This window comes from Dromiciops gliroides, chromosome 4, assembly GCF_019393635.1.
Source record: "Dromiciops gliroides isolate mDroGli1 chromosome 4, mDroGli1.pri, whole genome shotgun sequence".
Classification (NCBI taxonomy): Eukaryota; Metazoa; Chordata; class Mammalia; order Microbiotheria; family Microbiotheriidae; genus Dromiciops; species Dromiciops gliroides.
The window spans coordinates 241,475,268-241,479,620 of NC_057864.1; positions in this window are offsets into that span (position 1 = coordinate 241,475,268).

The following is a 4,353-nucleotide window of genomic DNA, read 5'->3' on the forward strand; positions in this document are numbered from 1 at the left end:
ATCACAAAATTGGGCTACTTTAAAAGAAGAATAGGTTCCTCCTCAAGAAAGGTCTTCAACAGAAGTCAGATAACCACTGTTTATTGTAGTAGGGATGCTTGATCTGTTTGGATGAGTTACCTTGTGAAGCCTGTTCCACCAGTTTGAGTCTGTGGTTCTGCTGGACTTCAAAGTCAATATAAGTTACTCATATGACTGGCATAATATGAGTTAATGGCAGCCCAAAAGGCTAATTCTTTTTTTTTCTAACCTATGATTTCAGTGGAAGAGGGAACTCCAATTGAGGAAACCTCCTCTACCAGGGTAAATCCATAATTCTTCTTCATTGTTTTTAGTTCTCTGGGACACTGAGAAGCTAAATTACAAGCCCATTACCATCCAGCATGGATTTACCATAGGTAGGACTTGAACTCAGTTGTTTCTGGCTCTGAGACCATCCATTATGCTACCCTGCAAACTTAAGACATGCTAAGATAATTATGCTCTCCAGAGTGAAGGAAGTAATAATGTCCCTGTTCTCTGCCTTGAATTGACCACATTGAGACTTCCTAGAATCCACATTTAGGGAAGCATTATCACCCTTCCCCACAAGCCACAAGCTGAAGTACCTCCTGAAGAGAGTTACTAGACGTTGAAAAAACTTAAAGCCACATCATATGAGTATTGTTTGTTTGACGTATGTAGTGGTGTTTCACTGTAGAATAAAAGATTTAGGGGGAAGAACCAATATTGTCAAATAGTTGAAGGCTGTCATGTATGATTTATTTTCCTTTCATTCCTCCCTAGCCCCATCATGGTATAACTAGGAACAATATGTGATAGTTGAAGGTCCCTAGATTCCAGCTCAATATAAGTGCAGCTTTCTAACAATTCAGCATATGGTTACTCATAGAGGGAAGTGGGTCTATTCCCAAGGCAGTCTTCAGTTGAAGGCTAGACGACCACTTTCTAGGGATGTTGTGGAGGGGATTCTTCATGAAAGAGATGAACTAGGCTTCTGAGGTCCCTTTCAATTCTAGGATTTTATGATTCTAGGAATGTAGCCTTTTGCACCCCACCCCCAACTGCATTAATCCCCATTCACATACTATGGCGCAATTTCTCCATTTTTCCTGGCTATAAACACTGATCAGGGTTACAGGCCTGACTGATTTCCACATCAGGGTCTTATTCTACATTATACTAGATGCAGAGGTACTTACAGTGGAGACCCAGGTTCTCTCAACCATCTGAAGCCCCTGTATTAGGGATTATTTCCTGTTTTTCCTCTTAAACTCATCCTTTTTATATACTTCCCTATTACTGTCAAAGGCACAACAATCTTTTCACTCACTGAGGTTTGAAATCTCAGCATCATCCTTAACTCCCAACATTCACTCATTCAACATATAAAATCAATTGCCAAATCTTGTAATTTCTCTCTCCACATCTCTTTCATATGACCTCTTCTTTCCACTCACATAGTTATCACTTTGTCAGGCCCTCATCACTTCCCTTCTAAACTATTACAAAAACTTTCTCAATTAGCTCTAGTTCTGATTAGATGCATCCTCTCAGAATAATATCTTCCATTTCCCCTGTGTGATAAGGATTTTCAAGAGTGCTGGATAATTTAGCCTCAGCATTAGTGAGATCTATAACTCTAAAGTTTTCTGTTCTCCCTCCTTGTATAAGGTAGAGGTGTCAAATATTCAGCCTGTAGCTGGCAGCACTCCTGAATGCAGTCCAAACCAGATGAAAATGATTGGCAAATAATTTAAAAAATAAATTAAAATTGGCTTGAATTCTTGGAGTTGGGGGTGGGTAGGGAGGGAGGAAGAGAATTTGGAACACAAAGTTTTTTTTTAATTGATGTCAAAATTCATTTTACATGTAATTTGGAAAATAAAATTCTAAACAGAAAAACAATAAAAATACAAAAGGGTATAAAAATGTTAATAGGTGCTTCTTTAAGTCAATGAGCAGCCTGCAGGGATTCTTCTGTGCAGTTAGTAGGTTCTTTCTATTTGAATTTTATATCACTGGTGTAGTGATCTTCATTCCTCCTTTCCACCCATACCACCAGCCTATAAGGGTCACGTCTTTTTTCCCTCAATCTACTTTCACTCTATTGGCATAGCCTTTGAAGGACCCAAAGTAAGTTCTAAACTATGATGAGACAAAGGAATAACATTTTGATGATGTTGATGAAAAAGATCTTATATAACAGAAAGCCAAACCTATAAACTAAAAAGGAAAAGCAGGCTGGGAGGGGGGGAAAAAGCATTTGAAGTAAATCTATCAGAAAATGTCTGATTTCCAGAAACTATAAGGGACTGCTATATACATATATACCTTAGGTTAGTGGTGCCTTCTCTGACACAAAGGGCCCACATGTACTTTGGGGACCTATTTCTTATTTGACTCATTGTCACCACTCAGCTAGAATTTGGGAACTTCTATACTTCTATACTTCCCTAAGAATAGTCACAAGTCACCTTATAACTAACCATGCTTACAAGGCTACAAAACATTGAAATATTTTATTTACAAAGTAATAGACATAGAAAGGACTCACCTTTAAACTGAGAGAGCCAAGTGACAGCCCCTTCCCAGTGGTTTATCCTCCTTCAAGGGAGCTAAATCATCCCTGTGACACACACTTTTTCTTTAATGGATTGTTTTAAGTAAGGCCTCAACACAAGCCAGGTTTAATTTTATCATGTCAGCACTCTGTACTCCATTTTTCTTTAGCTAGCAGGTTCTTTTACATTGTTGTTATTGTTGTTGTTGTTGTGTTGTGTTGTGTTTTGTTTGTTTTTTGTTACCATTGTTAGGGACTAGTCTAACAACAGCACAGTTAACTCAAATGAGGCACTTGAAAAGTCATTGCACAATTAACAAAAAAGTTTACTTTTCCCTAACATAGCAATGATATGTAGGAAGGATACAGGGTCACTTAATGACACACCTGGTCTTCAGACACCCATCAAGTCCACAAGAGCCCTATTCCACATGAGTAAAACTTTTTATGTCCTCAGGTGACTAGGAAACTATGTCAAAGGAAGTAGGAGAATACCACTATTGGGTCTATTTCCAAAACAGAATAGGGAAAAAGGAAAATAAATTATATGTTTGAATATATTTATAACAGCTCCCTCTGTGGTGGCAAAGAATTGGAAATTGCGGGGATGCCAATCAATTGAGGAATGACTGAAAAAGTTGTGGTTATATGATTGTGATGGAATATTATTGTGATATAAGAAATGGTGAGGTCGATGATCTTAGAAAAACATGGATAGACCTCCAAGAAATAAAGAAAAGGCAAATAAGCTCTTGAACAAAAATGGGTTGAAGAGAGAATGTTGTATAAAGTAACAGCAATGGGGCAGCTACATGGTGCAGTGGATAAAGCACTGGCCCTGGATTCAGGAGGACCTGAGTTCAAATCTGGCCTCAGACTCTTGACACTTACTAGCTGTGTGACCCTGGGCAAGTCACTTAACTCACATTGCCCTGTTTCAAAAAAAACAACCAAAAAACCAACATCACTGTTACTGTATTTTTAATTAATTAATTAGTTTGTTTGTTTATTTTTTGTGGGGCAATAAGGGTTGAGTGATTTGCCCAGAGTCACACAGCTAGTAAGTGTCAAGTGTCTGAGGCCGGATTTGAACTCAAGTCCTCCTGAATCCAGGGCTGGTGATTTATCCACTGTACCACCTAGCTGCTGTAAGCAGTATTGTTTTAAGAACAACTTTGAGTGAATAAGTCATTTTGACTATTGTAAATACCCAAATTAACCACAAGGGACATATGAATGAAGATGCTGTCTGTATCCAGAGAAAGAACTGAAAAAGAGAAGCATGTAAAGGATGATTTTACACACACACACACACACACACACACACACACACACACACACACATATTTATGTCTAATGGTAGCCATATCTAGGACAGGGGAGGAAGAAGGGAAGAAAAAAGAGCAAAAAGGAATTTACATGATAATTTTGTATATTTAAAAGTACACACATAATACAATTTTACTTTCATTTTATTTTATTATGGAAATGCTTGTTTTATTCCATAAATTAAAATTAAAAAAATATGTAGGAGCTAATCGAATCTGATTTGTTGCTATTTAAGGAAAACCAATCCTAATTATGGGGAAATGGTCCTGTTTTATCCATGTTGCTCTTCTTCCAGCAAATCTCTCCAGGCAGACATCTCTTGGCAGGTAGGTTGAACCCTTTATGACACTGATTCCATTTTCCATTCTCAGCAGTTGTTACTGGTCACTTGTAAGGTCTAATTCTTGAGAAGTTCTATGAAAGAACTTGAGTATAATTATACAACTTGATTTGAGAGTGCT